Source organism: Oncorhynchus kisutch, linkage group LG17 (genome assembly GCF_002021735.2).
Source record: "Oncorhynchus kisutch isolate 150728-3 linkage group LG17, Okis_V2, whole genome shotgun sequence".
NCBI lineage: Eukaryota > Metazoa > Chordata > Actinopteri > Salmoniformes > Salmonidae > Oncorhynchus > Oncorhynchus kisutch.
The window spans coordinates 49,958,015-49,970,884 of NC_034190.2; the positions used below are offsets into that span (position 1 = coordinate 49,958,015).

The following is a 12,870-nucleotide window of genomic DNA, read 5'->3' on the forward strand; positions in this document are numbered from 1 at the left end:
GAGACCCAGACCTGGACTCCAACCCAGTGCCAGTCACTTAACTTCCCCTAACTCTTACCCTCAGTCTCAGTCCAACAACTCCGTTTCCACCCTGGAACTACAATGCACATAGAGCCACACAGAGATCACAGCATTCAGTCACTCACACCACTGGGCAGAAACAGAGAGATCAAAGAGCCACATGTAGCAAATTAACATGTGGGACCTAGGGAGGGTGAAAGAGGGAGGAAATGACAGAAATAGAGGAAGAAAGAGGGAAGGAGAGCGAGAAGGAGGGGGGGAGCACTTTACCTCTGGACCATGAGAGAGAGAGAGAGAGAGAGAGAGAGAGGGAGAGAGAGAGAGGGAGAGAGAGAGAGAGATGTTGAGCAGTGGGAGAGTGAAAGAGTATCAGTCAAAGAAAGATCCAAAAGGCTGAAAGACAGGGAGAGAGAGCGAAAGATTGTCTGAGAGAGCCTCTATGCGCTGTCCCACCCCCTGACTGGTCTTCGCCTCCCCTACAGTCCTGAGAAGCCAGCCCCGAACAGAGAGAGAGAGAAAGAAAAAAGAAAGGAGAAGAGAGAAAAAGAGAGGGGACACACACGAGCTCAGAACTCTGGAATTCGAAACCTTTGGAGCAACACACACACACACACACTTACACACACATACACACTCATGCACGGTCTCTGTGGTGATTTGGATCGTTCACAGCGGGAATAACTCTGAGAGATCGAGAGAGAGAGAGTGTGTGAGAGAGAGAGAGAGAGAGAGAGAGAGAGTGTGTGAGAGAGAGAGAGAGAGAGAGAGAGAGAGAGAGTGTGTGAGAGAGAGAGAGAGAGAGAGAGAGAGAGCGAGATTCTTTCTACATTTCTTTACTCTGGACTCTACTGCTACACCATGGCACCTGTCACAGACAGAGAATCACGGACCTAGGAGCGCCACATTGCCAGGAACACACAGATAGCAAGACAGTGCAAAGGTAAGACATTACCTTCCTTTAATTCCCTGTGGGGGGGGGGGGGGGGGGGTTGTTTATCATAGTTATCTGTGCAATTTAAAGTGTCTGTTATCTGAACAGTTGTTGGAAGCTGAGTGTGTGTGTGTGTGTTTGTGTGAGTGGACGGGTCAGTGTACTGGTGGGTGATTTATAGACGTATGGCTGCCCTGCTCATAGCCAAGTGGTGCTTTTTGCACAAAGATCAAGTCAGTCCCAGTAAAAGTAAACACATTTAGTACAGATTTCCAGTTGCCTGTTCAGGTTATTTCTTATGAGAGTGACCAGCGGAACAAAAAAGAGAATAATCTCTCGAACACCTGAAATCCAGTACACCCCACATCTCCCTCCCCCTATCCCTCCCTCCCCTCGTCCCTCCGTCCCTACCCATCCCTCCACACGCTGTCACTTTAATCTCATTTAGCTCTGGCTTTTCTCTCCTTTCTGCACGTTTTGTAAAGGGCTCGTTTGAACGAAGGGAGCTTATTCCTCTCTTTCTCTGCCTCTCTAAAGTAGCGCAGAGTATAGTCAGGCAGCTAATATCTGAAACAGATCTGCTTTATCTGTGATCTCCAATAATCCCACAGGGACCTTCGCCCTTTTAACCCAGTATCCTTGCTACTCAAAGACCACATCTCCCCCTGAATATTTGACTGAACATTCTGGAGCACTTGAGCTAAACGGTAGACTCTGTACTTGTGTCTCTTTGGAGGTATCTACTGTAGATCTATGTGGTTCGTGTCAGTCTCTCTCTCTCTCTCTCTCTCTCTTTCTCTCTCTGTCTCTGTTTTTGTCTGTCCTTGAGGTGCTGTGTGAGTGCGGGCCATCACTTTGGAGGTCCGGACCTGTGTAATTGTTTAAAAAAAAATCATTTTGTGTGTGTGTGTGTGTGTGTGTGTGTGTGTGTGTGTAAATACTTAAGGTGCAATATTAAAACTTGGTTGTGAATCAGCAGTTTTCCTCTTGACAGTCACTCAATTAGCCCATGTTAGTTGAAACATTTTAGATTGGTTAATTAGTCTAGTTAGTCTAGCCAGAAATCTAAACTTCTCGTAAACATGGCCAAATTACCAACCGATTTTGTTAGTCACTGTCACGATCGTTGTTGGAAATAGACCAACGTGCAGCGTGATCTGGGTTCCAAATATTTTATTTGTGAAACGTACAAAAACAATAAACAGCAAACTAAACGTGAAGATATGGCGTGCACACAGGCAACCAACCAATCACAAGATCCAAACACCCAGTGGGAAAAGACTGCCTAAATATGATCCCCAATCAGAGACAACGATAGACAGCTGCCTCTGATTGGGAACCATACCAGGCCAACATAGAAATACAAAAACTAGAGTACCCACCCTAGTCACACCCCGACCTAACCAAATTAGAGAATAAAAGGCTCTCTAAGGTCAGGGCTTAAGAGAGCCTTTAAGGTCAGGGCCCCCAAAGGTGCGGACTCCGGCCGCAAAACCTGACTCTATAGGAGAGCGTCCGGGTGGGCATCTAGCCTCGGTGGCTCCGGTGCGGAACGTAGACCCCGCTCCGCTCGCAGATCCGTCAGCTCTGTTGCGGGGATCGTCGCCGGAGGAACCGGACCGGGGATCGTCGCCGGAGGAACCGGACCGTAGATCGTCACCGGGGACTCTGGACCGTGGATCATCGCCAGAGACTCCGGACCGTGGATCGTCGCCGGAGGAACTGGACCGTGGATCGTCGCCAGGGGCCCCGGACCGTGGATCGTTGCCGGAGGAACCGGACCGTGGATCATCATTGGAGGCTCCGGACTGGGAACCCTAGCAGGAGGCTCTGGACTAGGAACCCTTGCTGGAGGCTCTGGACTAGGAACCCTCGCAGGAGGCTCTGGACTGGGAACCCTCGCAGGAGGCTCTGGACTGGGAACCCTCGCAGGAGGCTCTGGACTGGGAACCCTCGCAGGTGGCTCTGGACTAGGAACCCTCAATGGAGGCTCTGGACTGGGAACCTTCGCAGGAGGCTCTGGACTGGGAAGCTTCACAGGAGCCTCTGGCCTTGGAGCGGGACTGGACACCGTGCCTGGACTGGGCAGGCGCACTGAAGGCCTGATGCGTGGGACCAGCACAGGTTGCACCGGACTGGTGACACGCACTTCAGGGCGATTGCAGGGAGCAGGCACAGGACGTACTGGACTGGGGAGGCGCACTGGAGGCCTGAGGTGTGGGGCCAGTACAGGTTGCACCGGACTGGTGACACCACTTCAGGGCGAGTGGGGAGAGCAGGCACAGGACACACCGGACTGGGGAGGCGCACTGGACGCCTGAGGCGTGGGGCCGGTACAGGTTGCACCGAACTGGTGACACACTCCGCAAGGTGAGTGCAGGGAGCTAGCACAGGATGTACTGGGCTGTGGAGGCGCACTGGAGACCTGGTGCTTAGAACCGGCACAAATTGTACCGGAACAATGACACACTTCGCACGGCAAGTACAGGGAGCTGGCACAGGACGTACCGGGCTGTGGAGGCGCACTGGAGACCTGGTGCGTAGAACCGGCACAAATTGTACCGGAACGGTGACACACACTTCAGGGTGAGTGTGTGGAGGAGACACAGGACGTACCGGACTGGGGAGGCGCCCTGGAGGCCAGATGCGTGAAACTGTTGCAGATGACACTGGACTGGTGTCTTGCTTCTCAGCACGCCAGCTCTGCAGCACTCTCATCGCCAACACCTCTCTCCGGAATCTTTCGTCGAGTTCCTCCTTCGACTCCCTGACGGTCTCTGGCTCATTCCCGTGTGCCCCCCCCCCCTAAAAAAACATTTTGGGCTTACTCTGTGGCCTCGAACCCCGGCATCATCGCTGTCCTTCCTTCACTGCTTGCGTCTACTGGAAGGCTTTCGTCTCCTGCCATTATCTCTTCCCAAGCAAAGGCCAGCTGTTTCAAGCAGAAATTTGCATCCTGTAGCTCTAACTCCCACAAAAGTTCTGGGACACTGTAAAGTCCATGGAGAACAAGAGCACCTCCTCCCAGCTGCCCACTGCACCGAGGCTAGGTAACACGTTCACCACCGATAAATCCATGATAATCGAAAACTTCAACAAGCTGGCCATGCCTTCCTCCTGGCTACTCCAACCTCGGCCAACAGCTCCCCCCCCCCACGCAGCTACTCGCCCAAGCCTCCCCGTCTTCTCCTTTACCCAAATCCAGATACAGTGCCTTGCGTAAGTATTCGGCCCCCTTGAACTTTGCGACCTTTTGCCACATTTCAGGCTTCAAACATAAAGATATAAAAGTGTATTTTTTTGTGAAGAATCAACAACAAGTGGGACACAATCATGAAGTGGAACGACATTTATTGGATATTTCAAACTTTTTTAACAAATCAAAAACTGAAAAATGGGGCGTGCAAAATTATTCAGCCCCTTTACTTTCAGTGCAGCAAACTCTCTCCAGAAGTTCAGTGAGGATCTCTGAATGATCTAATGATGATAAATACAATCCACCTGTGTGTAATCAAGTCTCCGTATAAATGCACCTGTACTGTGATAGTCTCAGAGGTCCGTTAAAAGCGCAGAGAGCATCATGAAGAACAAGGAACACACCAGGCAGGTCCGAGATACTGTTGTGAAGAAGTTTAAAGCCGGATTTGGATACAAAAAGATTTCCCAAGCTTTAAACATCCCAAGGAGCACTGTGCAAGCGATAATATTGAAATGGAAGGAGTATCAGACCACTGCAAATCTACCAAGACCTGGCCGTCCCTCTAAACTTTCAGCTCATACAAGGAGAAGACTGATCAGAGATGCAGCCAAGAGGCCCATGATCACTCTGGATGAACTGCAGAGATCTACAGCTGAGGTAGGAGACTCTGTCCATAGGACAACAATCAGTCGTATATTGCACAAATCTGGCCTTTATGGAAGAGTGGCAAGAAGAAAGCCATTTCTTAAAGATATCCATAAAAAGTGTCGTTTAAAGTTTGCAACAAGCCACCTGGGAGACACATCAAACATGTGGAAGAAGGTGCTCTGGTCAGATGAAACCAAAATTGAACTTTTTGGCAACAATGCAAAACGTTATGTTTGGCGTAAAAGCAACACAGCTCATCACGCTGAACACACCATCCCCACTGTCAAACATGGTGGTGGCAGCATCATGGTTTGGGCCTGCTTTTCTTCAGCAGGGACAGGGAAGATGGTTAAAATTGATGGGAAGATGGATGGAGCCAAATACAGGACCATTCTGGAAGAAAACCTGATGGAGTCTGCAAAAGACCTGAGACTGGGACGGAGATTTGTCTTCCAACAAGACAATGATCCAAAACATAAAGCAAAATCTACAATGGAATGGTTCAAAAATAAACATATCCAGGTGTTAGAATGGCCAAGTCAAAGCCCAGACCTGAATCCAATCGGGAATCTGTGGAATGAACTGAAAACTGCTGTTCACAAATGCTCTCCATCCAACCTCACTGAGCTCGAGCTGTTTTGCAAGGAGGAATGGGAAAAAATTTCGGTCTCTCGATGTGCAAAACTGATAGAGACATACCCCAAGCGACTTACAGGTGTAATCGCAGCAAAAGGTGGCGCTACAAAGTATTAACTTAAGGGGGCTGAATAATTTTGCACGCCCAATTTTTCAGTTTTTGATTTGTTAAAAAAGTTTGAAATATCCAATAAATGTTGTTCCACTTCCTGATTGTGTCCCACTTGTTGTCGATTCTTCACAAAAAAATACAGTTTTATATCTTTATGTTTGAAGCCTGAAATGTGGCAAAAGGTCGCAAAGTTCAAGGGGGCCGAATACTTTCGCAAGGCACTGTAGCAGATGTTCTGAAAGAGCCGCAAAACCTGGACCCGTACAAATCAGCTGGGCATGACAATCTGGAACCTCTATTTCTGAAACTATCCGCCGCCATTGTCGCAACCCCTATTACCAGCCTGTTCAACCTCTCTTTCATATCGTCTGAGATCCCCAAGGACTAGAAAGCTGCCGCAGTCATCCCCCTCTTCAAAGGGGGAGACACCCTGGACACAAACTGTTACAGACCTATATCCATCCTGCCCTGCCTATCTAAGGTCTTCGAAAGCCAAGTCAACAAACAGATCACTGACCATCTCGAATCCCACAGTACCTTCTCAGCTGTGCAATCTGGTTTCCGAGACGGTCACGGGTGCACCTCAGCCACGCTAAAGGTACTAAACGATATCATAACCGCCATCGATAAAAGACAGTACTGTGCAGCCGTCTTCATCGATCTGGCCAAGGCTTTCGACTCTGTCAATCACCATATTCTTATCGGCAGACTCAGTAGCCTCGGTTTTCCTAATGACTGCCTTGCCTGGTTCTCCAACTACTTTGCAGACAGAGTTCAGTGTGTCAAATCGGAGGGCATGTTGTCCGGTCCTCTGGCAGTCTCTATGGGGGTGCCACAAGGGTTAAATTCTCGGGCCGACTCTTTTCTCTGTATATATCAATGACGTTGCTCTTGCTGCGGGCAATTCCCTGATCCACCTCTACGCAGACGACACCATTCTGTATACTTCTGGCCCTTCCTTGGACATTGTGCTATCTAACCTCCAAACGAGCTTCAATCCCATACAACACTCCTTCCGTGGCCTCCAACTGCTCTTAAACGCTAGTAAAACCAAATGCATGCTTTTCAACCATTCGCTGCCTACATCCGCACGCCCGACTAGCATCACCACCCTGGATGGTTCCGACCTAGAATATGTGGACATCTATAAGTACCTAGGTGTCTGGCTAGACTGTAAACTTTCCTTCCAGACTAATATCAAACATCTCCAATCCAAAATCAAATCTAGAATCGGCTTTCTATTTCGCAATAAAGCCTCCTTCACTCACGCCGCCAAACTTACCCTATTAAAACTGACTATCCTACCGATCCTCGACTTCAGCGATGTCATCTACAAAATGGCTACCAATACTCTACTCAGCAAACTGGATGCAGTTTATCACAGTGCCATCCGCTTTGTTACTAAAGCACCTTATACCACCCACCACTGCGACCTGTATGCTCTTGTCGGCTGGCCCTTGCTACATATTCGTCACCAGACCCACTGGCTCCAGGTCATCTACAAGTCCATGCTAGGTAAAGCTCCGCCTTATCTCAGTTCACTGGTCACAATGGCAACACCCACCGGTAGCACGCGCTCCAGCAGGTGTATCTCACTGATCATCCCTAAAGCCAACACCTGATTTGGCCGCCTTTCCTTCCAGTTCTCTGCTGCCTGTGACTGGAACGAATTGCAAAAATCGTTGAAGTTGGAGACTTTTATCTCACCAACTTTAAACATCTGCTATCTGAGCAGCTAACCGATCGCTGCAGCTGTACATAGTCCATCTGTAAATAGCCCACCCAATTTACCTACCTCATACCCATACTGTACTTTTCTGCTCTTTTGCACACCAGTATCTCTACCTGCACATGACCATCTGATCATTTATCACTCCAGTGTTAATCTGCTAAATTGTAATTATTCACCTACCTCCTCATGCCTTTTGCACACAATGTATATAGACTTTTTTTTTCTTTTTCTACTGTGTTATTGACTTGTTTATTGTTTACTCCATGTGTAACTCTGTTGCTGTCTGTTCACACTGCTATGCTTTATCTTGGCCAGGTCGCAGTTGTAAATGAGAACTTGTTCTCAACTAGCCTACCTGGTTAAATAAAGGTGAAATAAAAAATTAATAAATAAATAAAAGTCCAGGATGTCCTGACCTCCTGGATATCCTCCCAGGCCCAGGATACCCTCTCCTCCTGTGCACGCTGCTTGGTCCGTGAGTGGTGGGATCTTCTGTCACGGTCGTTGTTGGAAATATTCTCGAACCAACGTGCAGCGTGACCTGGGTTCCACATATTTGATTTGTGAAACGTACAAAATCAATAAACAGCAAACGAAACGTGAAGCTATGGCGTGCACAAAAGGCTGCCTAAATATGATAGACAGCTGCCTCTGATTGGGAACCATACCAGGCCAACATAGAAATACAAAAACTAGAGTACCCACCCTAGTCACACCCCAACCTAACCAAATGAGAGAATAAAAGGCTCTCTAGGGTCAGGGCGTGACAGTCACTCTCACTCAGATATCGTATTAGTATGGCATAAATCATGGCGAAACGTGGAGAATTGCAGGAAATTAGCTTTGAAAACTGCGAGAGAGAGAGAGAGAGAGAGAGAGAGAGAGAGAGAGAGAGAGAGAGAGAGAGAGAGAGAGAGAGAAAGAGAGAGAGAGAGAGAGAAAAAGAGAGAAAAAGAGAGAGAAGGAGGAAAGGAGGGGGACAGAGAAAAAGAGAGAGACTGAGAGGAACAGATGGAGAGGAAGAATTACGGTAGCAATGTTAGTTTTCTTTGCTTGAAATATGTACGAGTGCTGCTGCTCTCTTGAAATATAGACTTTTTTTTGCTATTGCAGGAGGGGACTAAAGTTGTTATCTCGTTCACATAAAAAGCGAAATGCTGTAATCATTCAAATGTTATCAGCTTTTTTTCAATCCAGTCAAATATATATAACAATACAGGCATTTGATATGATATTCACTCCTGATGAGAGTAAGGTACTCATTCACGTGCGTGTGTGTGTGTACAGTGCATGTAACTCTGTGTCTGCGCACACGTGCATGTGTATGCATGCTCCTCGTGGCAAGCTTGGACAGCCTCGGGTGTAGGTGCAAGCTGGTGACGCTGATATTTGTCTCGGCCACGTACACAAGCTTACAGTGAGTTGCCTCCAAATTGGAGGCCTGCCAAAAACTAGGGCAAAGCAGTTTGCTAGGTACTACTCTGTTTCAGCTGTCGTGGGCAACCTAGCTATTTGGAGAAGGAGGTGCTTTCTGTACCGTTGAGTACCATGCATACAGGGACCTTTGAAATGTTTGGATACTTTTTTGATGGCAATTTGATTGGTGAATTCAAACAAAGTATTTCAAATGTGAGTGTGTGTGTGTGTGCACAGGGCATGTAAACTGTGTGTGTGCACAGGGCATGTAGACTGTGTATGTGTGTGTGTGTGTGTGTGTGTGTGTGTGTGTGTGTGTGTGTGTGTGTGTGTGTGTGTGTGTGTGTGTGTGTGTGTGTGTGTGTGTTTGATGCTCTCAGTAGTATTAAGCCATCTGAAGGTGCTGTCTCCTGTAGATTTACTGTCTCGGTTGACTGCAGAACGAAATTAGATTACCATTTACATAAGCTTCATCATTTGATTTACCCTGGTTATAATCACCTGCTCATCATTTGATTTACCCTGGTTATAATCACCTGCTCATCATTTGATTTACCCTGGTTATAATCACCTGCTCATCCTTTGTTTTACCCTGGTTATAATCACCTGCTCATCCTTTGTTCTACCCTGGTTATAATCACCTGCTCATCATTTGATTTACCCTGGTTATAATCACCTGCTCATCCTTTGTTTTACCCTGGTTATAATCACATGCTCATCATTTGATTTACCCTGGTTATAATCACCTGCTCATCCTTTGTTTTACCCTGGTTATAATCACCTGCTCATCATTTGATTTACCCTGGTTATAATTACCTGCTCATCTTTTGTTTTACCCTGGTTATAATCACCTGCTCATCATTTGATTTACCCTGGTTATAATCACCTGCTCATCATTTGTTTTACCCTGGTTATAATTACCTGCTCATCCTTTGTTTTACCCTGGTTATAATCACCTGCTCATCCTTTGTTTTACCCTGGTTATAATCACCTGCTCATCATTTGATTTACCCTGGTTATAATCACCTGCTCATCCTTTGTTTTACCCTGGTTATAATCACCTGCTCATCATTTGTTTTACCCTGGTTATAATTACCTGCTCATCCTTTGTTCTACCCTGGTTAAAATCACCTGCTCATCCTTTGTTTTACCCTGGTTATAAGCACCTGCTCATCATTTGATTTACCCTGGTTACAATCACTGTGTAATTAACACAGTCTCATAGGTACAGTAGGATCAGTTTTCCCTGACCACGTGACCTAACCAGGAAAATGTCCTAGTCCTCTAGTTATATGAGATCATCACCACAGTGCAACCATGTGGGGTTCTCCAGTTTCAAATGTTCTGCCTGCGGATATTGGAATCCTGACCTGTTCACCGGTTGTGCTTCCTGTCCCAGACCTGCTGTTTTCAACTCTCTAGAGACAGCAGGAGTGGTAGAGTACTTTTAATGATCTGCCATGAAAAGCCAACTGACATTTACTCCTGAGGTGCTGACTTGCTGCACCCTCGACAACTACTGTGATTATTATTATTTGTCCCTGCTGGTCATCTATTAACATTTGAACATCTTGCCATGTTCTGTTATAATCTCCACCCGGCACAGCCAGAAGAGGACTGGCCACCCCTCATAGCCTGGTTCCTCTCTAGGTTTCTTCCTAGGTTTTGGCCTTTCTAGGGAGTTTTTCCTAGACAACGTGCTTCTACACCTGCATTGCTTGCTGTTTGGGGTTTTAGGCTGTACAGCACTTTGAGATATCAGCTGATGTACGAAGGGCTATATAAATACATTTGATTTGATTTTGATTTGATTCACAGTAGCCTGGGGGGGGGGGGGGGGGGGGGGGGGGGCAGAGGCCAGAAGGGCCAATCTGAGTTCAGAAACAGAAGCTTTAGGATAAAAACAGCCCAGAACAGTGTTTTAGCAATGTGCTACATAATGAGGAATGCCACCTGATCTTCCTCTCTCTCTAATATGTATATCAGCCATAGCGGCCTGTGTGGACTTCTGTGGGCTCAGTGCGACAGGGAGTCAAGTGACTCTAACATGGACTAAACAGTCTGGAGTGTAGGGGCGGGTGGATGAGTCGCTCTTTGGCAGGCTGGAGTCACATTACATTCTTGTCTTGGACACTCATGCGTCTTTCCCCTCCTTTCTTCACCTCTGCTTCTTCTATCGTCTGCCTTAACGTGCAGAGCTGTCTGTCACCGCATTGGAGCAGCCCGCCACAACACATCACTTCCTGTTGAACCCGGAAAGCGTAACAAGGGAGAGCTCGGTTTGCTGTTTTGGAAAGTTTGTTGTTTTGGAAAGTTTGTTGTTTTGAAAGTCTATTGAAAAAGTGTGGTTACCAGCTAGCTACCTTTTGAGTTTGGATCCAGCGACACAGTTGGCATCAGTTGCTACTATCTGTCCAGTAATCCTGCTTACCAAGGCCGAGTCTGAGGAGCTGCTTGGCGTAGCAGCTAGCATATCTGCTAGCTACCTGCATATCAAGCGAGCAGGTTTTTTTTTGAGGGCGATGTGGCTGGGACCGTGGATTGTCCCGGGCTTGTGGCAACCATCACTCCTGTGTTCCAATGGCACATTGTGTTAGCTAATCCCAGTTTATCATTTTAAAAGGCTAATTTGATCAGAAAACACTTTTGCAATTATGTTGTCCTGATTAAAGAAGCAATAGAACTGTCCTTCTTTTGACCAGATGAGTATCTGGAGCATCAGCATTTGTGGGTTCGATTACAGGTTCAAAATGGCCAGAAACAAATTTCTTCTGAAACTCATCAGTCTATTCTTGTTCTGAGAAATTAAGGCTATTCCATGCAAGAAATTGCCAAGAAACTGAAGATCTCGCACCACGCTGTGTACTACCCCCTTCACAGAACAGAGCAAACTGTCTCTAACCAGAATAGAAAGAGGAGTGGGAGGCCCCGGTGTAGAACTGAGCAAGAGGACAAGTACATTAGAGTATCTAGATAGAGAAACAGACGCCTCACAAGTCCTCAACTGGCAGCTTCATTAAATAGTACCCACAAAACACCAGTCTCAATGTCAACAGTGAAGAGGCGACTCCGGGATGCTGGCATTCTAGGCAGAGTTCCTCTGTCCAGAGTCTTTTACCCATCTCAATCTTTTATTTTTATTGGCCAGTCTGAGATATGGCATTTTCTTTGCAACTCTGCCTAGAAGTCCAGCATCCCTGAGTCGCCTCCTCACTGTTGACGTTGAGACAGGTGTTTTGCGACTGTGCCACTTCTTGTTTTTATAAGAAAATATAATGTGTTGGAAATTTCACACTGTTTGCATAGTCAACTTACGCACAGCACTGACACACACACTTACCCCACCAGACATGCCACCAGGGGTCTTTTCACAGTCCCCTGGTCCAGAACAAATTCAAGGAAACGTACAGTATTATACAGAAACACGAGTGCATGAAACTCCCTGACATCTAATATAGCGCAAGTGAACAGCAAACCTGGTTTAAAAAAAAACAAATAAAGCAACACCTCACGGCACAACGCCTCTCCCCCATGTGACCTACTTGTTGTGTGTATGTGTAATTGTGTAAGTGATAGATGCACACACAAGCACACTACATGTTTAATGATTTTAAATGAATGTAAATTGTAAAGTATTTTCGTCTGTAATGTCTTTCTCGTTATGTGTCGGACCCCAGTAAGACTAGCTGTCGCCATTGGTGTCGGCTAATAGGGATCCTAATGAATAAAATGAAGTAAAGGACCTGCCTGTAATTGTGCTGTGTGTTTACAGTGGGTTTGGGCCCTGGCATTTGTGTGTGCATGCACAGTATGTGGCAGCATCATGTGTGCATGCACAGTATGTGGCAGCATCATGTGTGCATGCACAGTATGTGGCAGCATCATATGTGCATGCATCCTGTATGTGACAGCATCATGTGTGCATGTATCCTTATGCGGCAGTGTGTGTGTGTGTTTGTGTGTGTGTTTGTGTGTGTGGTTCAGGCTGCAGGAGAGCATCCACCCCCTCTACCATGTGGAAAAAGGCAGAGGTGAAGGAGATGAGATGTAGATGGCTTTACAGTAGGAGGTGAGAAAGTAACGAGTCTCCCCCCCCCTAGTTAGCCCCCCACGGCTGTGGGAGAGGGAGATCTCGCCCACCTCGGGGGCTTAGAGAGGGGATTTTGGCTGCTCTG

General features: G+C 47.0%; 1 protein-coding gene across 2 annotated transcripts in view; it reads left to right on the forward strand.

Moving 5' to 3' along the window:
• The first annotated feature begins 342 nt into the window (after positions 1-342).
• Positions 343-12,870, forward strand: part of LOC109907830 (semaphorin-3B) — a 71,797-nt gene continuing 59,269 nt past the window's right edge. For both annotated transcript variants that reach the window (XR_004203655.1, XM_020506063.2), the window contains exon 1: positions 343-961. The gene's annotated coding sequence lies outside the window, so the exon portion shown is untranslated. The remainder of the gene's footprint in view (positions 962-12,870) is intronic.